The 26,083-nt window shown below is 34.7% G+C and overlaps 1 pseudogene; it reads left to right on the plus strand.

Annotated features, from left to right (window-relative positions):
* Positions 1–2,540: 2,540 nt before the first annotated feature.
* The window catches only part of LOC107524586 (Golgi-associated plant pathogenesis-related protein 1-like), an 81,239-nt pseudogene continuing 57,696 nt past the window's right edge, over positions 2,541–26,083 (plus strand).

Raw genomic sequence — 26,083 nt, forward strand, 5'->3', positions numbered from 1 at the left:
TAGAGAAGAAGTGGTTAGAGGGAAACAATAGAAATTTCATCATATAAAGAGTTATTTTATAGATGATGGGGTCCAGATGTTTCCCTGTCCCTTTAGTTAATATAGAATTATGTGACAACAAAATTTTTAAGTTAATTATTGTGACTGTAGAGGCTGAGAAACCCTGAAATTGTTTCTCGAGACTTGTGCACAGGGAGGTTTACTCAGCCATGCAGATTGATATGGGGCCAGTACCCACAGGGCCTTGTTGAAATTAACCTTTAAACAGAAGCTGAGGTTTTGAATATCCAAGCATCACAAGTATGTGCATATATGTGACATCGACAATTTTTAAAAATAAATAATTTTAATATTTGTCTATTTGAGATTATTCAAATCGTTACTCTACTTATCTGTATCTTAAAATGGCTATTTTCCTCATATATTTTTTCTATGTTTTGCAGTGGTTTCAATTGAATGTTTCCATAAACCTAGGTGTCTAAGAATGGATTCTTATTTAGTATATCTAGGTAGAACCCCTTTCTAAGTAGAAGTAAGAAATAAAATCACACTTAGAGTAGTAAGGCCTTCTCATGAAAGCGCAGTCACTGAAATGTGTAAGAAAAACTCATTTCTAAATTAACAATGAGAGCTAGAGAGTTTGAGGCACTCATCATTTTCATTTGCAGGAAAGGTTCTTTTGATATTAAAAGAGAAAACTAAAATGAAATGAGATAAACATTTAGAAGAAACAATTTGGATAAAGAAGATGTTTCAAAATTTGTTTGTTTCACCTGAATAAGACGATGGATAGTATTTTTTTTTGTTGTTCTTTAATATTTATAGAGAAATATAACATTTAAAATAACACTTATAATCAGAAGCAAATGTTATATGTACTAATTATTATCTATATCATAAGTAACCCTGACGAGATCCAGAAACTTCTTCAACCTGAAGGGAAATGATACTAGAGGAAAACTTGAATCTATAGGAATGAAAAAGAACAACAAAAATGGTAAGGAGTCTGGTAAATATAAAATACTAATTTTCAACCTCAGTGTTTTCAAGATATTCATGACAATTTAAAGTAAAAATTATAACATTTCCTTGTGAGGTTTTTGGTTTATATAAATGTTGCATATTTGCCAACAAGGTCAAAGGAAAGGGAGGCAGAGTTTACTATATAGCTTCTGGGTTTCTACAATTTATGTGTGTTTGTACAATATTTGCTCTGCAAGATTATTAAAGGTGTTATGCATGCATATTTTACTTCTTAAAGCAATCTCTCTCTCACTCTCTCTCATACACACACACACACACACAAAAGCAAGATACAGCTAAAAAGCCAATATTTAAACTAAGCTGAAATATTAAAATTAACCAAATAATCCAAAATAAAGAAAGAAGATGAAAAAAGAGGTTAAAAAAACAGATGGGGAAAAAAGCATAAAACAAATAAAATAGTAAACATATTTTAAACATTTTATTAATTACATTAAATATAAAATATTATGGGCTAAATACTCCAATTATAAAGCAAGGGTGAACAAGTTATAAGAAAGAAGCAGGACTCTACGCTGTCAATTAGGGACTTATTTTAAATATAAAGCCAATGATAGGTTGAAATTAAATGGAGAGAAAAAAGTATATCATGTAGACCAACTATTAGCATAAGAAAACTCAGTGTTTTAATATTAAATAAAATAGAGTTCAGACAAATAGTACTAAGAGAAATAAACAGGACATTTCATAACCAAGAAGACATAAAAATTATCAGTAATTATGTACCTAAAAATAGGGCCTCAAAATAAAGCAAACAAAAATTGAGAGAACTAAATCTAGAAATAGTAAATGGCACAGTCATGGACATGAATCTTAGCACCCATGTAATAAGAAATCTGACACCATTTTTTGTTTGTTTGTTTGCTAACAGCTTCTAAGTCTTACCCTATGTGCCCCACATTTTAGCAAGCTGATAAAAAAGATTAGATGCTCTCTCCTTTGGTATCAGCAATATACTCAGATTGCACAAGCTGCTCACCTTGGTCTCAGCCCCTAACCAAAATAAAAACCCAGACCACTCTCCTTTCCTTGCTCTCAAACTTTTTAAATGTGCTTGAGGAAAAAACATAGTATGTATAAAGTTTGGTACTATCCGTGGTTTTAGACATCACTGGGGTCTTTGAGCGTATCCCCTGTGGATAAGGGGGAACTACTATAGAGAATTTTTTATATCAAAGTCTACAATTAAGGCAGCTTTCAAATGAAACAGAACAAATAGGCCTAAACTATGTGTGATTGCTACCTTCTGATCCAGCCTGTGCGGTCTGCACCGGAGCTACTTGGTTCCTGCTGTGCCACCCACTCTACATACCAAGTGGCATACATGGAGATAGCTGGCCACTGTTCTCTTTCCAACACCATCAAAGGATAGCAACTCTGTAATGAATACTTAAATAATGCAGTGCCTACAACCCCTGTGGCAATGGCAGATCTAGCAAAAAGCAGGAATAGAGCCTGAGATGACATTGAGAGTCTGACAACTGACATTTACAACAATGCTAATGATTCACAGTTTTCAGATCTACACCATCATGAGAGCCTCCAGTGATGCTGCCACCTGCATGATTCATATGCTCTCTTCCCTAGCACTACATGGGTAAGTGGAGCTTCATATTGCTGGAGATTAGGGGCCATTTAACAGTGCCAATATTTAGGGCTGGCAATTTTTGATAAGAAATTGAGTAGTGATAAGTCATTTGCAAGTTTTTCCACTTTGTATTTCAAATTAGAATGCAATAGAAGGCACATTTTTATTTTGTTTGTTTTAATAAATAGGGCACAGAAATAGTAGAAATCAACATGATCAGATCTATGAGGTCTGACATTTCAATAATATACTTGTAAGCAACTATTGCTTAGTGTTCACAACAATTCTTGGGTTTTGCTCAACTCCCAGTTCTTATTGGTAGCTAGAGATAACCTGGTGTATTTTTAGGACTTAAACTCGTAGTTTGGGAAGGCAAAGTGCAGTAATCTCAACAGGCCTAGTTTTATAATCATGTTAAAAATTATTAGATTTTGTACATGTACATATATTCCATTTATAAAATTAAGATTCCTGAGTGATAATTTTACTAAATATATTATTTGTGTGCTTTATGTTTATTTCAGCCTAACATGAATATTTAAAAAAATAAAGTAAAACCATTAACAACATAAACTTCACTGTATTTTCATGATGCCAATAGACTAGGTAAATATGCTTGTTAATAGTAAAAGTACCAATAGACACCATTTAGAGAATAACTATTATATGTCAGGCATTTTCTCAAATTCATACAATAGCCTTTCAAAACAGGTGCTAATTTACCCTTATTTTACATTGGAGGAAATTAAAGCTGAAAAAAATTATATAAATTACTTATGTCCATATAGCTAGATAGCAGTGTAGTTGGGATTCATACTTAGTTTTGTCTCATTCCAAATTCTGTGTAAATTGTTAAATCCTGTGCTTTCCTCTGTAACATATACTGTATGGGTGTCACATTACATATGTATCTATTAAAACCCATTTGTTCTCACATGTAAAATCTGTTCTATCCCAGCATATGACAGAGTTTTCTTTAATATTTTTATTTTTTCTAGTGGGATGACAATAATAACTTTTATTGTAACTTTTACTTTGTGAATTTTCCAGTCCCTCAACTATTCTGTTTTACACACTCTCTAGTAATTTGTAATATTTTCTCACTAACTTTTTTGTCTTCTTGTTTCAGTTTGTACTATTTTTCTCTAGGCTTGCTAAACATTTGGCATGATGGGAATCCTCTGCTTGCAAGATCACTTATCTTCTTAGGTCTGGATATTTTCCTTTTTTATTTTATTATTTGAATTTTTTCCCCCAGTTACAGTTTGCATTTAACATTATTTTTTATTAGTTTCAGGTGTTCAACACTGTGGTTAGACAACCATATACTTTATTTTACAAAGTGTTCCTTTGATATTTCACGTACCCACCTGGCACCATACATAATTAATACAATATTGTTGAGTATTGATGAAGTATCACTTCAATGAACTTTTAAAGTTACATGAAAGAAAAGTCTTTACATCTTTCAAAATGTCCTTATTATCTTACAAAATGTGATAGTTTTGCTGGGTATCAAATACTATGCTCAAATTCATTTTTCATTAAAATTGTATGGACTTTGCTTCACAAGCTCTTAGAATCCAAAACTGTGATTGAGAAATTGGTACTGTTTGTGATTTTTTTCCTTAAACTTTCCTCTCTTCAATAGAGGTTATGTTTAACTGTAGATCTTTTCTTTTATATTTTGGTGGGCATGTATTGAACCTCTCTAAACTGGAGACATGCCCTTTAGCTCTTGAAAAGAGCTCCTTTTGTTCAATGATTATTTCTTTATCATACTCTTTTGTGCATTAATATGATACCTTCTTAAACTCTCTTAACAGAGTCATAAAAGTTATTTTTTAAGATATTTTTCATTTCCAGAGTTGGCTTTTATTTTCCAGTTAAGTTTTCTGTTTGTTTTTGTGCTCTCCTCCATTTTGCTGAGTTTTTCTATATATACATATATAGGAATTCTTGGCAATGCATTTGTATTTAATATTTAAGAATTGGTAATTCTTCCTGGCCAGATGTTGCTTAGCCGTTGAGCATCAACCTAGGATCCAGGAGATCAAGGTTCTATTCCCAGTTTGGGCACATGCCCAGGTTGCGGAATCCATCTCCAATTGGAGGTGCGCAGGAGGCAGTCAATCAATGATGACTCTCTCATTATTGATGTTTCTATCTCTCTCTCTCCCTCTCCCTCCCTCTCTCTGAAGTCAACAAAGATCTATTACAAAAATAAATAAATAAATAAATAAATAAATAAATAAATAAAAAATAGAATTGGTAACTCATGTGAGTTTCCTCTGCTATTTTGTAAGTAGAAAAATCCTACAATCATCATCTCCCATGAGTAGAAAGCGTGCCTTGAAAGGAGTATCAAATTCAGCCTTTACTTGGAACTGAGTGAGCAAGGGAGATGCCTTTCAGACTGGAATCCCTCTACTACAATTTGAAGAAGACTTGGCACTGAGAGAAACAGCACCTATGTTAAAAGTTATGAAACTATCTAAATGATAAATTCATTTACATATTTACTCATTTATAATTTACCTGCAGAATGACACCAAGCTGTTTCCATCTGTGCATAGAGACAGGAGGGTAGGAAGATACTAATTTTTCCATGTGTAGATCTTAATGAATATGCCTCTTTTCAGCCCCACTTTTAACTCCTGTTCCTCATCATATTTACAGACTCTGTGCTTAAAGCTACTCTGAGGTTCTGACAAAAATGTAAACTTGTCAGAGTATATTCTGGGTTATGGCTACACATTTTAACTGGTCTAAGAATAAACTGAGAATCCCATCTGCTTTTGAATACCTCTTACCAGTTATTTTTACAATTATGGGGTTATCCCATTTTTGCACTTAGTTCCTATATTACATTGGGGGTGATTTAAACAATAAGAAGCAAACATATTGATTCACTCACCTTGAATTGGAAGGTGTCCCTTTGTAATGCCAAGGGACACATTTAAACAATTGTAAAATTGTGGTTGTTATCTCCTGAATTACCTATTATATAAAATGAGGAAATTAATATCCCTCTTTTGTCTCAACTTCTCTCAGTTGTTTCATAATGTTTAAATCACAAAGTTGATTTCATGTATATTCTTACACTTTTTACATTTTAAGGCTTGGTGTATATAATGGTTCTGAAAACTGAAAACCAGAAAGCAGTGTTTATAAATTGTATAATGCAGAACTTAATAGGGGATTTTTAAAAACAAAAACAAAGATTCTAACTTTAAAATATGACAGTGAGACTAATAAATTATTTCTTAATTTTTCACTCATGTAGTTTTCATTATTTTAATTACAGTGGAAAGTTGATATTGTATGAAGAAGTTATTCAATAGTATAAATTCTGCGTTGTTATTGGTGAAGTAGCATTGCTAATATCCAAAAATAATGACTTCTTTTCTGGCACCTTTCTCATTATTATTATTATTATAGGACATTTCTAATTGCTATCTTTCAGCCTTATTTTTCCTCAACACTCACTTTCTATGTACTAATACCTCAAATTTTATATTCAAAACACTTGTGTGTATTTCTTTACCCCGGTTCAGCTTCTAAGAGTCAAATGTGTATTTTGAAACTTGAAGGCTGTCATCTCTTGAGCTTCTGATTTGCACATCCTATTGACTTGAATATTTTCACAAAGATGTGCTATGAACAATAGAACAGAATTAATTGTCTTTTCCATTCCTATGTCTACACTGACAACACTTCTTCATTAGGTGTCTCTTGTTTCATTTATTACAACACCTTTTATCAAGACTTCCAGACCAGAAACTTATTTCTCCTACTCAGCTCTCATTAGAATTGCCTAGTTTGCATAGTGTTTCTTTGACCCATCCCCTTTTGTCCACTTCCTTTATAAATATCCATAGAGGGGTTTTTTTTGAGGGGGAGAGGATTTGCTTCTGCCACTATCCCTCCCAATGCATTCTTCATACTATCATCAGTTATCTTTCTAATAACAGAGCATATTACTTTTTGCTCCAAAACATTCAAGTGTTCTTCATGTCCTCAGAATTCCCATGATCTTACATCTGCATTTCTCTCATGCAGCCAATTCTCTAGTCATTGCCTTTTTTTCTTAAAATAAGTTCTTTCACACTGCCTTTTCAAAGGCCCAACTCAACTTCTTTCCATTCCATAAAGTCTTCCCTGATAAACTTTGATTGAAATTTATCTCTTTCTTTCCAATTTTGTGTTTAACTTTGTAACTCTAATGCACTAATTCTCAACTAGGGGTGATTTTGCTTCCTGTGGGATACTTGTTCATGTTTGGAAATATCATTGATTGTCAAGATTTAGGGGAAGGGCTAGTGAAGACAGGAAGCCTACTGCCAACTAATTGGTAGAGGTCAGAGACACTTCTAAACATCCTATCGAGCATGGGTCAGCTCCCAGCAATAAAACGTTAATAGTACTGAGGTTAAGAAACATTTCTTTACTGTAAACTTGTTATATTCTTCTTCAACAATGATTATTTGTGACATACTTAAAATTTTCAGTAAAATATAAGCACATTTATAACAAGAACTGAGTCATGCTTTCTTCAATTTATACCTTTTCCTAACACAATGATTTGGGGGGGAAAATTGAAACTTATCAAAACTTGTTGAATTGAAATGTGAGCCTCTACAAACTGCTTGACATACTCCCAATAATGTTTCTGGTCTCAACTTTCTCCTCTTAGGTGTGTCTCTATTTGTTTTCACATGATCCTTTGCTCACAAGTCTATAATCCTTATAATACTATATTTAAATTTTTTTACTTACTCATTTTTTTCACCATCCTGTAAGCTCCTTATGAACAGGGACAATATGCCTTCATTAGGATAACTACAGACCATGGGACAGTGCCTGGAAAAGATGCTTGATAAATGATGAAAAATAACTGAATAATACCATTATAGAAAATTATTTAAGAAAAGATATGAAACTATTTCTGTTGTACAAAGATTTTTCTCTGAAGAAAATTAGGATGCTACACATCGACTTAAGCTGCTACATATATTTAATAACATCAGAGAATGTGTACAAGCCATTAGATAGAAACAGGTATTCCCAAAGTAAGAATTAGCGATTATAGTTAGTAAGCTTGTTAGCAACCTAACAAGAAATGTCTTACTTCAATGTTTCTCAAACTATACTTGGTGGATAACCTGTATCAGAATCACCAGAGGATGTTATGTGAAAAATAAATAAAGTCTCTGGAGTTGAGGGCAAGAAATCAGTATTCTTTTTTTTTTTTTTTTAACATATCTTTATTGATTTCAGGGAGAGGAAAGGAGAGGGAGAGAGAGAGATAGAAACATCAATGATGAGAGAGCCATTGATCGAGTCCGCAACCCGGGCATGTGCCCTGACCGGGAATTGAACCCTGATCGCCTGGATCCCAGGTTGACGCTCAACCGCTGAGCCACTCCCGGCCGGGCGAAATCAGTATTCTTAATAATCTCCTTGGGTGATTCTTATGCATACTAACACTTTAGAACCACTTACTTTCTTGTGTTTTTCTACTTGACATAAACAAGAATCTCCTTTTGCTTCTCACTTGTTATTTTCATAATAATGTGAATAATAACTATATTTAGTGAACATTTCCTGTATAACAAATATTGCATTAGGCACATTATGAGTTTTATATCATTTGATCCTCACAACCAACCTATGAGGTAGATTCAATTATTATATCTATTTTGAAGATGTAGGGATCCAGGTAAAGAGAAGTTATCTGCTAGTGTCTCATGTAAAGTTCCACATTTGTTCAAAACTCCTTCTCTTAAACAGGATACTTCCTGCCAGAGCATCTTCTGAAGATCATTTTATTTCTTAGTTGATTATGAAATGTTCCCCAGTCTGAGATTCCATTTAGCTTCAGACAGCTTGAGTATATTCAGAGTGGTTTCATTATTTGTGAATAAAAAGATTAGTGAATTTTCCAAAAGACACATTCCATCTAGAGGGCTGGGTTAAGCTCTTATATTTCAATATCCTTAATTGATGAAGATTTCAAGGTGTATTTCCTTTCAACACATGATGGGATCATTAGTAAATATAGATTTAAAACTGCTGTGAAAAGTTAGGCTAAATAGCCTATCACAGTTTGCAGTTTGAAGAAAATCTTAAAAATGAAAACATTTTAGACCTTACTGCTGAGGCGACAGGAACTGTCAAGGCTGTTATCACCTGATAATGCATTTCTAGGTAAGCTAAGTTTTCCAAAGGCCATTATATCCTGTGGTGATGATGACTCATAGTGCACAGTCCACTGGGCATCCTTGAGAAAAATCGTCCTAGATCATACATAGAGCAACACAATTCATGTGCTCGTCCCTGGAAAAGCAGAGGGAATACAATCTTTTGTGGTCTCATTTCAGAAATATTTTCCCTTTGGCCAAACTCTGCCCAAAAATCTCTTTTGCTATGTACAAAATCCAAGAGCTACTTCTCTGACAATTACCTGGCCCTGCAGTAAACCAGGAGGCTCTTGGTCTGGGGAAGGGAAAGAGAACAGACACAGATGACGTCACCCTGTGTTCCGAGCACCTGTTTATTGACTTGGAAGCACAAGCTTGTTTGTCTTTATCGCTGCCCAAACTGTTCTTCATCTAGTATTTTTCTTGGCTGCCTCGTTCTACTATCTCCTTGCTGTGCAGTGTATGATTGTAACTGGAATTCCGATGGCTCTCATTTTATGTCCAAACAGTTCTAGTTTCCCCTTACCATATGGTCATCCTGATGTTACCATTTGCCTCAATCATCCTTTTTGTAGCTGCTTGAACATCTTAATTGATCTCATGAGCTATGTTAGCGATTTATAACAGACATCAGTATAATTCATCTCACACACACGTGGATGGAGTCTTTCTTCTGACTGGGTGTGTTACATATACATAGATACTTACAATGCTCTAAAATCTCGCTCTCACCTTAGTGGTAACATAAATGAGCACTCAAGGGCTGCAGCTTACCAGAAGAAACAATTACCTGTGTGCCCTTGTCGGACAAGGTATTTTCCATTTCCCTGAAGGGTTTGGTGTACTATAACATACTTAAGCCTTTTTCTCCTGTTTAAACAAAGCAATAACTATACTCAGTTTTAAAAGTTTTCTGGAGTAAACTGTGAATTCTTATGTTACTAGACACCCACATTGCTTTTCTTTCTCCTTCACTCATTTTTATTATCAGTAGGACACTCAGGATTATTAAACAGTATGTGCTCACAAGTTTTTTAAATCCTCTGGACACAAATTTTGCATTGGATCTCTCATATATGCCTACGATTTCATGTTTCTTTTAAAGTCTGCCCTTCATTCAATTATCCCTCTATTTTCAAAGTAAATTCTTGAAAGCAGATTCCTATAGTTATGTAAACTCACCTACCACATCCCCTATAAAAATGGTAGCGCATAAGCTAGTATTATAGATTTAAAAAATAATTTTCAAAAATGTTCTGTCTAGTGTTTTTTAGGCCCTGACAAGTGGATGTCAATCAAAGTCACTTTTTTAGGGGAAAGGTTTTTGACAAAGGTTATTTTCTTTATCTGGAAATCTTTCCTATTTTCAAAAAAAAATGTCAAGTGAGCCAATTTAATTTTTGGTACCATTAGCTCTTCTTCTGTGCCTCTTAATTCTCTATCCTACTTTATCACAGGAATTACCTCTGTGTGCTTTCAACTTTCTTAAGTTGTACATCACAGATATAGTCAAGATCTTGTACCTTATCCAGGTCCATTTACTTTTGAAAATTGACTTATAATTGTGAAGCTAGAGTATTGATCCTGAGGCAGAATTTTAAGGAAATTCTGTTGATGATGACATTTTCTTTTGGTAGCCCCATTGACTGATGATACGGTCACTTAAAATCATATGCCTGAAGCTATATCTCTTATATATAATGCTTTACGGAGTATCAGACAGATCTCCCTACTTTGCCTGGGGATAGGGCTTCTGGGTCTTTTACAATCAGAAGCAGATCTCTTTGGAAGGAGAAAAGAGAGCATTGAAAGTCCTGAATAAATAATATCAAAATGAATCAGAGGCAGCAGGAAGCTCAGAGTTTTTGCTCACACAGTGTTAGCTCATTGGGGAATTTCAGTGAAAAAAATCATTCTCAGTAGGAAATAGTCCAGAGAAACCTATTTGGTATACCTGTGAGATTTTACTCAGAAAATCCAGAGAACCAAAATGTACACCTTTTGCATACCACATTTTACTTATGTGATTTAACATATTTTATTTATATGACTTAACATGAATAAATAAATAACACACTGAAGCACATACTTGAGTGCATGGCATTATCAGGTTACTTAACCTCTCTGTGCCTCAGTTTCCTAAGATATGAAATAGGAATATAGTTACACTTCCTTTTAAATGGTGTTCTAAGTGGATGGAAGACGCCCATTATAACTAGGCTGACATCCAGGCTGTGGTTTCCACAGAGGGGCAGCAGATTAATTATTTTACATTTGGGGACAGACTTGTTTATCTCAAACTTTAATTCTATCAGTTACCAATTCTGGATTTAAGGGAAGCACACTTAACTTCTCCATTTCCACTTCTTTAAAATGGGGATAATTATATCAATCTGGGAAGGGTTTCATGAGCACTAAATGGCATGATAAATGTGCACAATACAGTGATGGGCAGAGCAGGCTTTACCAGGCCTCACTTTCTTTTCTGACATCGATGGTATAGCAAGGGTGAATCTTCCTCCAAATGAATATTAGCAGAGAGTTAATATTGAAAATGAAAATCATAATGAAAATAAACAGTTATAGAATGTCCAAGGATAATGCTGTTGCTGTGAGCACAATTCTTATAAAACAGAAACAACTGAACTGAAGGAGACAGAACTGAATAGGTGCCAAGAATTAGAACTTTCTTAGAAGCAGAGGCTTGAATGATAAACTTACAGCAGAACATTTGAGGAATCAGTTTGAAAGATGCCAAGAGCAAGGGAAAGAAAAAGGGTAAAATATGCATAAAAAGGTAAAAATAAAGAAAAGATATGTACTGTTTGCAGGGTAGGAGAAATGTTTTATTCTAAAGTTAAGTCCTGTAAAATGTCTTTTGGAAACTACACAGAAAGTTTAGACATTGATATTTCTTTCAATAATCTCAAAGGACATAGTTGGAGAGTTGGATTTGAAATTATTCCAAGTGGTGGGTTTGTTTTAAATATTGGGTTAACTAAGAGGTGAATGTTATTAAAAGGTTTGACACTGGGCAATAAAGACTCATAGATGATCATATGAGTCAGGATAGAGAGAAAATCTGTGACCTAATAATGTCCTCAAGGAAACTCAGAGGCCTATAGATGACAAGGCCAAAAAAGATGGAACTGTGGCACGACTGGAGGGCGTGATCTTCAAAGGAACTCAAGATTTTAAATAAATATTAAGGAACAATGACTGGGTAGCAGCAGGAGCCATTCCCACAGAGGTGATAATTGAAGCTGAGACTAGATGAGATTGCCAAGGGCTAGAATAGAGAGGAGGGCTTCAAGGATAAAATCCTTCTGTGGAGGCCAGTGCAGATTATAGAAATAGAGCGATTTTTGTTCAGTGAAGTGGATGGTGATGGGCACTGGGCTTGGAGTTTACTTGTGGCTGGGGCTCTGGCACAGGGATTTGTTGATGGTCAGTTAGGTAACTATTTGTCTAATAGCCCTACAATATCCTGCTTTATCAGAAGAGGAAACCTACAATTGTATTCTAAGATGATACAGGCTATCATTCAATTAGTATTATTTCCTTTTATAGCTTCTTGACCCGTGAGAGCTTATCTTTCATTGAAAGAGCTGTTGACTTGGACCCATGGTCATTCATCAGTAAAGACAGTGTCAGTTGGTGCTATCCATGCCCAGGTCCCCCGGGTCCTCAGTGACTGCACCAGGGCGACTGCTCAGGAGCTCGGCCCCGCTTTGGGTATCCTGACTCTAGGGACTCAGAGACTGTGCCTTCATCCCACCGCATTGCAGGATGTGGAATCCTAGGCTGCGCTCACCTTCTCAGGCTCAGAGCTCTCCCCCTTCTTTGCCCCTCCACGTGGCATGGAGTTTCCTAGGATTTACCCTGGAAGCCAGTCTTTACTCCTGTCCCTCTGGGACCCTCCAAACCACCGGAGTTCCTGGCACGCATCTCTGGAACCTGGCCAAGAAGGAGAGGGCCAGAAACTCAGAAACTCAGCCGCCTTTTATTCCAACGCGTACCCTTTCCACTTTTTCCTTCCCTACCATGGGGTCAAGTTTTTGTCTCCATCTAGTCTTTGGGAATATTCTCTTATATCTTTAGTTATTCTCCTATTTCCTGTATGTTTTTTAGTTGAAATTATATTTCCAAATTTCTAATGTAAAACTTAAATTTTATAATTCTAAAGTAAGCCCCCCCCCCATCTTTAGTCTAGCTCTTACACGCCAAAAGTGATTTTACATTGGTCCTATTCCCTGTGTTATAAAATTAACTTCTGTCTGCAAAGGAACTTAAAGTAAAAATCTGACAGATTTTCCATATTCTGCGTCTTCCCATCTATGAGGTAAAAAGACCAAGTTGTGTGGTGAGATTTGGTGGTGGAAGAACTGCAATTAAAAAGACATCAGGAGTTTTTCAGTGCTAGTCCTGTGCTCCACTCAATGGCAGACTTAGGTTTAGAAGCCAACAGTTTTACTCCTGACCATTATATGATACTGTATTATTAAACTATGTCAGAGTATTTTAACTTAGCTAATAGCTAAGAAATGCATCTTCTTGTCTCTAAACTGGTGAGTTTTTTGTTCAACTTGTTCAACAAATATATGTTATAGTAACTATATGATAGCTAGAGTGCTGGGCCATGTAGTACAGAAATTTTAAAATATATAATCTCTGTCCTCAACAATGACAAAAATAGATTTAAAAATGAACAATTATAATATTCTAGGAAGTATAATTCTACTAAGATGACTGCTGTCTTCCAGTTATAAGGTTAGCTTACGAGAGACCCCCTGACTTGAATTTATTCGAGAGTTTCAAGTGAACTAAACACTTTATGAACGCTTTAAAACTTGTGTTGATCACTTAGAAGTATGTTTCATTTTGTACCAAACTGTAAAAATCGGACAATTAGAATCTTAGTTTTAAGAAAGATGTCCACAAAATATATACCAATATCAATATCAAAGTGAAGATGAGGGAATTGCCACAGGAAGAATTTTGTAAAACAAAAAACAAACAAACAGGACTTGATTCCACAATTAGATTCTCTATTGGAAAAGAACACTAAAAAATATATGAATAAGAAGAGATTTCTCCAGACAGCTTTTGCCATTCTGTGAGTTTCTATACTCCTTCCCAAAGGGAAAGTTGAATCTTTCCCTATCATAAGCCAAGAGACAGAGTTTTGTGGGACCCTCAGAAACAACAGAATGTTTCCCCTGTTCGTGGGTTATACTTAAAAGAGCAAAAGCAACCTTTGGCAACAGGAGAGAAATAACTACTTTGGAATTTGCTTGGATCCCAGAGTTTATTGGGGCAAGAGATGTATTTATATTTGGTGAATTAAATGTGTGCCATAGAGAGAAAGTGCAGCACTGGAGTCATTTTAAGTTCTGCCAAAGAATTTCATGGGAGTCCAAGAGCAAGAGTCTGTGTGAAGTGAAGGTGAAGAGCATCATATATAGAGATGACCCAGGGGAAGCAGGGGAATCTGAAGAATCTATGAATATGCCCTTTAGAGAAAAGGGTTCACTCTCAGATCCTCCAGGCTCTGAGATCTTAAAGCCAGCCTACAGCAGTACCCATCATTAGCCAAATAAGAATCTCTCCTAGTTTATCCCTTTATCTCTGCTCCTTGTACCTGCTTAGACCCAGGTGTCTAAAATACTAGCTAGACCTCAGAAAATAAGTAAACAGGAAAGGAGAGAAAAAGCCCATCACCCCCACCCCCACCCCTCACTCATTCCTCACTAGATCAAGTTTAAGGATAGTTTTATTTCAAGGGAATGTAAGAATGGTTTTAGATAACAGTCTTGTAAACAACACATAGAAAATAAAACAAGAAAATAGACCCATTTTAGTTTTCAATGAGAGGAAAAAGGACAAGATGGTCAAAGTGTACCTTTAAAAGAATAATGGAAGGTCAAGATAAACAAGCAAAAGTTGTGGTTTCATTGCATCAGAAATAATGCTTTTTATACTTCTAGTTACATTTGGAGATGGTGCTGGCGATTGGTATTAAGGAAGCTTTAAGAATTGATATACAGCCGGGCCAGCAAGGCTCAGCGGTTGAGCATCGACCTAGGATCCAGGAGATCGCGGTTCGATTCCCGGTCAGGGCACATGCCCAGGTTGCAGGTTCGATCAATGACACTCTCATCATTGATGTTTCTATCTCTCTCTCTCCCTCTCCTTTCCTCTCTCTGAAATCAATAAAGATATTAAAAAAACGCCACACAACTGATAAAACACCACACCCTTTTAGCATTATATGACAATTATTTTCAGAAATTTGTCATCTCACGAAGTTTCTTTTGACCAAAGATCAGATATCTCTCTGTAAATAGGATTGTAATACAAATTTGATCCTTTGAGTTATTTTATTGATATGCATCTTCAAATTGTAGGAAACTATATTAAGTATAAGCAATTAGTAGAGAGCTTACTGTTCTCATTCAGGGCCCATTTTCATATCCACAAAGGCCTCCAAACGCTTATCTGTGAAGTGGAGCACATACTTCCCCAATTATGTGAAACTATGATGCCATGGATGAAAAGCACAGGATACTACTGTCCCTTAATATATACAAAAATAATAGGAAATACACACATACAACACACATTTCCTATTAGCATGTATATACGTAGCTAGAGCATTCTAAGAGCAGTTGCTAAATTAATTTACAATGTCTGAATCTCTTTTGAAATGTTTAGTAGAAAAATCAATGCCAGATGAAATGTGAAGTCCAGAATTAATATTATTTGTGTGACCTCAGTAAGATTCCTTAACTTTTCTGAACTTTAAACTTTCTTCAGTGAAATTGGCACAATGAAGTAATAATGCCCTCTCCACAGTGTTCCTTGGAATAGAGCAGGCTTTGCATGGATAGTAGTATTATTGATCCTTTGAATAATATTGGAAGGTGTTACATTGGGATTACTTGGGCATCAACCCAGCCATGAAAACTGAGCTCAACAAAGACAAGTTTTTTGTTTTTTTTCTCTTTTGTACTTTTCTCAATTTTTTTTCCTTTGGAAAACATCTTTTCCATTTGACTCACCTTTTAGCTAAACTTTGCTTTCCAAAACATAAGTGCAAATGAATTAATCAATATTCTTTCAGTTCATTTGATTGATATTTTGTGTAAGGTGTATTGTTCTGGCAAACCATACCAAAAGAGCAATGTGCATAAGGAAAAGTGAAGTTTTAGGAACGCCAATAAAATGGAAAATCATAAATACTGCAGCATAAAATTTACTACCTCATTCATTTTATTAAGGGGTCCCTTTGCTCCAAGTACAATAGTAGGAGACAAAATAGAAGTTTTCAAATATTAATCATTAGACAAAATGAGTACTAGCATTAAGTCATTAAGTTTAGGTGAGGAAATTTGAAACAGTTGTTTTGAATGGGTTGTACTCTTTTTAACTCTCTTGATTTTATTGGGTCATTATTGATTGACAGCCCCTGATAGGCATGTTGCAAATTGCTAAAAGGGCACTAAGTAATGTTTAGCCTTCTAAGGTTTTATACTCACAATATTTGCTCAATCAATGTTTTTGTCTTTTAGCTCAGTGTACTTAAAAAAAAAAATTACCTTTAATTTTGATAACTTACTTTGAAATATTTCTCAAATGTTGTGTAGAAAATAGAAGGTAATATATCTTAAAATCAAGAATTTGGGATTGAAAAATAAACAGACCTAAATTTCATCTTTACCACCCCGTTAGGCAATTTTTAAATTAATCTGAGTGTTAGTCTCTTCATGTGTAAACGGGAATAAAGTACTATCTTCAGGGCTGAATTGTTGGGTGAAATATATGTAATAGTGTTTGCTCTGTCCAACATGGAGCCTGACAAATACTTCTGTTCAATTAAAAGAATGCTTTTCTTAATAAAGTCATATCATCTAATAGACATAGCTACCACTGTTGCGTAAGGATACTTTTTAGGCCTATAACACTATATCTCCAAGAACTTCTTTAAATCAAGGGCAAAATCTTATCTCCATGATGCCTAAGGCACTATGTATTATGATGGAAAGAGAATGGGCACAGCATTTCCTCCTAACTTAAATGTGTGATCTTGAGAAACAACTTTCTAACTCTGATCTCAGTCTCCTCATCTGTAAAATGAGAATAATATCCCTCTAGTACAGTGATTTTCAACCTTTTTCATCCCATGGCACACATAAACTAATTACTAAAATTCTGCTGCACACCAAGAAATATGTTATATTTTGCCAATCTCACACACACACACAAAAGGTATAATTTTGATTCGTTTACACCAAACGGCTATTGTGTTGGCTGTTGGCGTTTTCTTTCATTCGACAATCTAAGAGAAACTATGTTAGTGCCCCTGACTAAGTAGTCAGGTATTACATGTTTTAAAAATTCTTGCAGCATAAAGATTGAAAATCGCTGCTCTAACGGAGTTGCTGTTCAAACAAAGTAACTGAGTGTTTAGCATAAGGTGGGGCAATGAGAAAGTACTCCATAACTGGTCATTGCGAACAGAAAGGAGGCTAAGCTTTCTTAATACAAATTCCTTACCATGGCATTAACATAAAATCACAACTGATTTTCCTTTTTTCTCCACATATACTATCTCATTTTGTCCGTGCAGCGACTTCAAGTGTTGACATAAAAAGACTCCCATTATTTTATACATAAGGAATATAAGATTCTGAGATATTTGTTTCCTCATATCACACAGCATAGTGGCTGCAAATCTAGACCCTAAATCAGCGAACTCTCCACTCTTCGACACTTTTTAGGACATTGCATCTCATTTTGATTACAGAACTGCTAACTTGCAGGTTTGGGTTTATTAAAGAACTTTAATGATGCAACACCCCTGCAAGAAAGAGAAAGAAAAAAGAAAGAAAAGAAAGAGAAAGAAAGAAAGAAAGAAAGAAAGAAAGAAAGAAAGAAAGAAAGAAAGAAAGAAAGAAAGAAAGAAAGAAAGAAAGAAAGAAGAAAGAAAGAAAGACCACAGGAGTCTGTTACTTTACTTCAAATCTTAGTACCATATTGTGGTTAAAAATATTCTTAAATTTTATTAACTAATTTCAAAAACTATGTCTAGAGAATTATTAAACCCAACTTGAATAAAATGACTTTCAAGATAGTTATAGTATATTTTTCAAACTGTATTTTGCATTTTTGCATTAGAAACTTGAATGCTCCTGTATTTTTCCACTGCAGGTGAATTTGATATTCAAAAGAAGGAGAAGACTAATGTTTCTGATCAGAGTGAAGCAGAAAGTGAGGAGGACGTGTGAACTTCCCCACACAGACATTTAGCCAGATAATTTCAGCTTGGGTGTCTGTTACTTTATTTTATTTAAAACAGAATTGACTCATTTCTGGAAATTCATGACTTAACTATGTACTTCAATCTTTACCTGAACCAATGCAATTTCCCTATACCTAAGATCAAATTAGTAAGCAAGAATACATGCAAAGCCTGCATTTTCAGCTACACTGTGCTCTTTAATCTCTAATATTTTCTGATCCTCAGAGGTGTCTCCATATTAATGTCTTTGTATCTACACAAATAGACATTTTTATGGCTTTGTTTGCATGTATTTAACTCATCATTTTTCAAATGTGATTCATTTAACAAGTTTTATGTGAAAAAGAACTATTTGGCAATCAAAAATATTTGTGTGCTGCTGGGATAAATTATCTAAGTCTCTAAGCAAGAGACAGTGTTATTAAAGACTGTCAATTTTATTTGACTAAGAATCACTCTTTCAAGAAAGTGTTTATTCTTTGTAGTTTTTCATGAGACATGATTTGGTAGTTCTTGAGTGAATTGCCATAGTGAGTATTTTATTTAAGAGTTCTCTACCTCACTTTCAATTTTCTTTATTGTAAATAATTGCAGGCAATCAGCTCTTCTGAGTTCATCCAAAACTTTCCCAGTTTTATCATTGAAAGTCCTGCATCCAGGACACCTATAAGCTCCAGCACACCGCGCTGGTTGGTCACCCTCTTCTCCAGGTTGATTTCTATTATATAATTTGATACTGAAAATGTGATTAACATGTCTATACTTTCTTTGATACATTTTCAATCAAGAGGCAGCATATAAGCCCCTCTTCTTGAAAAAGAGGGGACCATAGAACTGTTCACCATGGCTTCTGAGGTTAGGAAACAGATAATACAGCTCCTGTCTACCTGCCTTACTGTCTTGAGATACATGCCTCTGGAGTCCCAAGGCACCATGTAAGAAGTCTGGCTCCCCTGAAGCTTCCATGTTGGAGAAGCCACGTAGAGGTGTCTTTAAAGCCACATCTACTCCATCCCCAAATCCTTGCATTCCAGACAAGTCAGTATATAAACCTCTAAGGTGACTTCAGCCCCAGCCACCACTGATCACAAAACTCTCAGCGAGAACTGCCTCACTGAGCAGTCAACTCCAGTACAGTGAGAAATATGACTTAATTGTTCTTTTAGATGCCTAAGTTTATTACACAGCATAGATAACTTGAACAATACCAGAAATACTATCCATTCTGTCACAATAAGAAGATATTTTCCAGGTTAAACAGTGTTCATTAAGATCACTAAACAAATAGTTAACAAATATTTGTTGAAGGAATATTACCTTATAAACTACAAAGTTCAAACTCACCCCCCAAAAACTAAATAGCACAATTATAATCAATCAGTATTTATTTAGAGCCTATTATGTTTATTTATTTTTTTTTCATTTATGTGTTTTATATATATATTCATGTGTATATTCTAAATATATTACCCTAAATGTAAATGTTTGTTTTAGGTTATTTTGTTTTCATTACTAAAGAGTAAAAAAAGAGGTTATTTTAAATAGTTATTTAAGAAATAAAGAGGTGAATAAAGGAGAAAAAGGAATGGAAGGAAGGAAGGAAGGAAGGAAGGAAGGAAGGAAGGAAGGAAGGAAGGAAGGAAGGAAGGAAGGAAGGAAGGAAGGAAGGAAGGAAGGAAAGGAAGGAGGGAGGGAGGGAGGGAGGGAAAGACACAGGGATCTCATTTACATAACCAGTTCTCAAGAGACTGGAAAAATATGCAGAAGAGGCCTCATGAGAGGAATAGAAATTGCAGACCAGTTATTACAGTTTCTAGAAGTTGGTTTGGATATCAATTAGGTTAGCCCGTTTCCCTTGAGAATTTGACTTCTCCAACATTAATTTAAATATCAATGTGTTTCTACTTCTCCTGCCACCACCATTTGTTATATATATTTTTATTACACATTATGTCTATCTACTCATTGCTTTGGCTTACTAAAGGTTCAGGATCTTTTATGGTATCTGAGTATATCTTTTCAGGTTCTCTCCATACGTGACTTGGGTTCAAATTGCCCTGAGAGGAAATCTGACTAGTTCAATTAAATACCATTACCCATATTTGTATAAATTATTCATTTTAAGGCATCTCACACCTCACACACAATCCCTGCCACACCCAGGGAGAGTCAGGTGCCTATTTGGTCCAATCAGCACTAATCAGGGAGAGCAGTCACCCCCGCATCACCTGGCTTCAATAGGGCTGCTCCTTCAACAGTGAGCTGCTTGCATGTTTTCGCAGAAAAGGCTATAGAAATGACACTGTTCAGAAACAGTACTCTCAGAACACATGAAACATAATCATCACATCTCTATCTTACATGTCTTCCCTCCTATCACCACTTGGGTAATCATTACACTGTACTGCATTTAAAAATGATCTAAAAGTCTCCCTGATTCTCGCCTCATCTATTTCTAATCTATTTTGCATAGTACTCTAAGGATTAAAAATCCACTGTACTGTGTTGGTATTGTCCTTCTGCTTCAGTTTTTCATCATGGAAGAATCCAGGTTCCTTACCACATTTTAAAGCATCTTTCAAAATACAACTCTTAACTATCTTTCAAGCTTTATCTCCATAATTCCTTTTTATGAATCCTTGCCCCATCCATACCAAAGTGCTTAACACTCACTAATAATATCTTGAGCCTAGATGCCTTTGCTCACAGTGTTTCCTTTTGAAATACTCTATTCCACTGTCCCCTCACCCTGAGCCAGAGAATTTCCCAAGGCCTATATCAAATGCTACCTCCTGTATGAATGGTGATAGGATTATCACATTTGGAAATTATCTTCAATTCTTTAATATCACATACTTGCTTAAGAAGTGCCTGTAATTTCATGATTACATAATATATCATTCTACTAGATTATATGCTTCTTAAGGACAATAGATTTTTTAAATCACATCATTTGTTCCCCCCCTCCACCCCTTTTCTTGTCTTAACATAACAGTCACAACAGTGCCATGAACTTAATAAATGCAATTTTCTAAATAAGTATATAACTCAGCGAGCTCAAGAGAAAAAGCCAGTTCTAGAAAACAAAATTTGGGAGTCATAAACACAAATTATTCAAACATTAAAAAAATGAGAAGACAAAATGATAGATGAAAGTAGTTTAAGTTAACATATTGAAGATTTGTGTTTGAAGAAATGAACTTCAATAATTTCAAGCAATATCTGGAATTCATTTATTTAGTCATTGTTCATTTGTTCCATGAGTATTTATCATATAACTAATTATCTTGCAGCAGGCACAGTTAGAAATGTGGGAATACAGTAATAAACAAGACAGCTTGCCCGGCCGGGCATGGCTCAGTGGTTAAAGCGTCGACCTAGGAAACAGGCGATCAGGATTCGATTCCCGGTCAGGGCACATGCCCGGGTTGTGGGCTGCAGCCGATCAATGACTCTCTCATCATTGATGTTTCTATCTCTCTCTCTCCCTCTCCCTTCCTCTCTCTGAAATCAATAAAGATATATTTAAAAAAACAAAAAAAACAAGACAGCTAATGTCCCTGGGTTTAGGAATTTACGTTCTAGAAAAGGAAACTAAAATTAAACCAGAAAAATAAATATATAATATAGTTTCCAGTATTGATAAATGTTATGAAGGAAGTTAATGGGAAAAGAAGTGGCTTATTTTTGACAAGCAAAAAAAGTCTATTAAGGAGATGGACATCTGAGCAGGGTCTGATAAAAGTGACACAGCTGGCTCTGCAAAAAGGTCTCAGAGAAGAGATTACTAAGGAGAAGAAACAAGAAAAGCAAAGGTCTTGAGATAGGAAAGGCAAAAAGGCCAGTGTGGTTAAAGTGCAGAAGCAGGAGCAGTAGGAAAGAGTCTGGGGAGGTGGGCAGGGAGCAGGGCCTGTAGACCTCATAGGCCATAGAAAGGCTTTGGGTTTTCTTCAAAGTTTGGTGTTTGGTGGGAAGTCTTTGGAGAGTTATGATCAGTGGAGAGCCATATATTAATTTATAGTTTTAGAAGACAACTCTGACATCTTTATAAAGAACAATTTTTGAGGAATACGAGAGGAAGCAGGGAAGACCAGTTAAGAGGGGAAATCATTTCAGTAGGTCGGAGTAGTTGATGGGGACTTGGGTGATATTGGCAATGGTAAGAAATGGTCAGAGTCGTTTAATCTTCACTTGAGAATATTTTTATTGAATTTTTTTAAGAGAGAGAGGAAGAGAGAGAGAAGCATTGATGTGCAAGAGAAACATCTATCAGTTGCTTCCCTTACATGCTCCAACCAAGGATAGGACCGGCAACCTGGGTATGTGCCCTGACTTTTGCTACTATACAGGATGTCTCAACCAAGTGAGTGACCCAGCCAGGCAAGGATTCATTTTTAAGGACATTACATGACATGATAGTAAATTGTTTATAGAGTGTGAAATTATAGCCATCAATTCTTTTTATCAGTGTACTACTCCAAGTGTAGTAAAATCCAACACAGTCAAAATTCTAGTATATTCTAACTAATTTTTTAGTAACATTAGGTGAATAAAAAGTGATCAAACAAATCACTTAAGAAAACATCTTTAAAAAGGTGCAATTCTATGGTTTTAATTGATTTTTCATAATAAAATTCTGTTTATACATTGAGACAAGGTGTGATAAGACAATAGAAATAAATACATTATGTTATTTGGAAGATACAGTGTGAAAAATTATCTACACTTGTCTACCTTTGACAACTCTTTAATAGATCACCTGAGTATTAATCATCACATACAAGAAAAAAAAAACAAGAAAAAAACCTACTTTTTTTCTAGTTGTTTCATACTCTTTGTTTGAATTTAAGAACATACATTCCTTCAGACAAAATGGGTGGCAATTTTTTTTTTACCCAAAAATAGTGTTACCATAACCTGCTAAATTTTGCCTTTTCATGGTACCTGAAAGAATTTTCCTAAAGCTTGTCCATTTTCCCATATCCACCTGGATTATTCTTTTATTTCAAACATGCTCAAAACAAAAGGAATTGATAGAAATTTATTTTTGTTACTTATCTTTTTACAAATAATAATCCTACTCTATAGAGAATATTTAAAGATGAGAGATAACAATATTTGTCATAAAAACATGATTTTCTGTCATACATAGAATTTTTCTCAGTATTCTTTTTTTCAGACACAGTTTTCACTCTTTATTTTCTTCTTGCTATCTGATCACTTCCCAACTTTGTTTTATGATTTATTTTTATACTGATTAGCTGATATTTTTATTTTTTAATATTTTTCCACACTGTTCTTGTGCATAGCTTTATTTCACTCTTCAGTGCTCTGACTGTACATTTCCCCTTGCCAGTTTTAATGGTCCATAATTTCCAATGGAAAGTCTGCTGCCAGAGCCTTCCGTCCTCTAGTGTTAATGGCTGCTCTCAAGAACCTGCCCTGCCCTCCATCATCTAATTTGAGTCAATGAGGGGGCAGACAAAACAGATGGTTGGCACAGGATGGGATGATTCACTGTTTGAAATCATGGTGAAACATTTTTGAAATTGGTGAGGGAGAGAGAAGCCTGACATTTGACAGAGCCATGTAAATCCAGACAAAGTTCAGTTTAAATTTGACTGTTATTTTCCAGATGTAGTGATCATATGATTACAATTTTAAGATTATATCAAGAATATACCTTTTCCGGAATGCATGGTAATCATTTTAACAAAATGTTATCAAGTACCCACGTTAGAACTATTTTTGAAGTTACCTTGTTGCCCTAACATTTCTTGTGCTTTCCATGACTTACTGAATACCTCCTCTAGTCACTCATGTGAAGCTTACCTTTTTTGCATAATCTGTCTCCACGTCATGTAGCTAATTTCTTCACAAATTATGGCTTCAATGAACCTCAAACTACTTCATAAGGGAGTAAGCAAAATATGCATATTCCATTTGTATTCCACTAATATTCTATTGCCAAAATTTATGGCATGAGATTATCTAACTAAAAAGTACTTATCATGGAACTAAATCGTTGTGAAAATATAAAGACAATGATAAAACAAAAAAAGTTATAATACAGATATTTAGAATTTAAAATATCCTTATAATATGTATACAAGCTTCTTAATTGCTATAAAATAGAATAAAAGAAATAGTATAGTCACCACGATGAGTTGATATCATAAACCATGCATTCTAGACAGGGGCAATATCACACCCAAGAGGGCAAAAAATGGATCGTGGGGTATAAAAGGCTTCAGATATTACAATGCATTGTAGCCCTCCAAAGGACCACATTACATAAACAGATATACAGAATTTTGTGACATTAAAACTTTATGGGATGAGGGATTAGAAAACAAAATATTTTGAAAGGTTCCTTAGTGGAATAAAGTATTTTTTTAAAAGTTTGAGAAACATTGTTATAGACAAGTTATGTCTTTCTTTGTCCAATGTAATGACAAATGTTGACTTTATGATCAACCTTTCAAGTCATTTCTGTGTATCTACAGGTATAAATGCATATCATATATTTTGTCAGCATGACACATTGAACATCAAATAATATTGACCAAATCTATGAACCTACTTGCACAATTTTCTTTGCAAAAACAAAATTTTAAAGTTAAATTACAGTAAAATGCCATCAGTGAAATGATGCAATAGTCATAAGAAAGCAGCTAACTGGCAGTGTTTAAACCTATACAGTGTTTCACATATAGGAAGGTTTCTAAAAGCCATTCCACGCGATATTTTCCTAAAGGCATTTCTAAGCAGTGAAAGCAGTTGTGAGAGTTATGCTTTCTATACTTCCTTCACCACCAATATTAGTGTGATAGCAATATTAATTAATGTAATAGCAAAAATAAACAAAATGAGGAAAAATAACAATAGAAATAGACTGGATCAGTTCTACAATTGTATAAATAAAAAGCATATGTGTGTGCGCAACATTGCAAATAAATACCTAACCATATTATTTGACTGCTTTTTATTGTATGCACTACAGGTATTTTAATCATAAACCAATACAATTTGGACACTATAGAAGCAGTTCAAATATAAGCAGTTAAAATTTATTTTAATCATAAACCAATACAATTTGGAGACTATAGAAACAGTTCAAACCAATATAATTTGGAGACTATAGAAGCAGTTAAAAAAAAAAGATGGTGAAAATTGTTGGTTATTTTGAGGACTATAGTGAAGTCAGGGTTTAAAAAAACTAAAAACATTGAGTTTGTAGAGAGAGATCATTGGTAACCTACTAAAAAAACAGTTTTACGAGAATAGTTGGGCCAAAGCAAGATTATAAGGCCCTTGTCCGTAGTATCTCAAATTGTGTTAATTTGTCCTAGTACATTTATAGAACATAGAAAAACATGATGCATAACTTAATTTTGTTTTGTTATCAATAGAGTGCTACAATCATGTGTAGGAAATATGTGTGTGCATTGTATATGCTAAGCAGATATTTTTAAAATTTAAAGAAATGTCATAGGAATGAAGGTCTAAATGTAGCTTACTCTTTCAATACATTAGTGTTATTCAGAAAAACGGAAGGATATTTGAGCAAATAGTAGGTGGCAAGAAAATTTAATTTTAGAATTGCCAATGCCTGGAACATGTCCACAAAGTAGAAGATAGGTTGAATATAAACTATGCTTTGTCCAATTTGCCTTACATAGGTTTGGAATTTATTGTGTATTTCAAAGTAATAGAGAACTTTAGGGAATTAGTGACATAGTCAGGGTTAAAACTCTAATTAAATTTACTGCTCAGCCAGCTAAATTAGAATTCAAGTAAATATACATATTTTTTAAAGCACCATTTTTATTATATAACATTATATTCTTTGCATTTTTTATTTCTTTTCCCTAACTGTGCTATTTAGGGAACATTAACTAGTTCTTAAATTTGGTAAAAAACCAATGGACACTACTCTGCTTAGAC

This window comes from Miniopterus natalensis, chromosome 8, assembly GCF_054644295.1.
Source record: "Miniopterus natalensis isolate mMinNat1 chromosome 8, mMinNat1.hap1, whole genome shotgun sequence".
Taxonomy (NCBI): Eukaryota; Metazoa; Chordata; class Mammalia; order Chiroptera; family Miniopteridae; genus Miniopterus; species Miniopterus natalensis.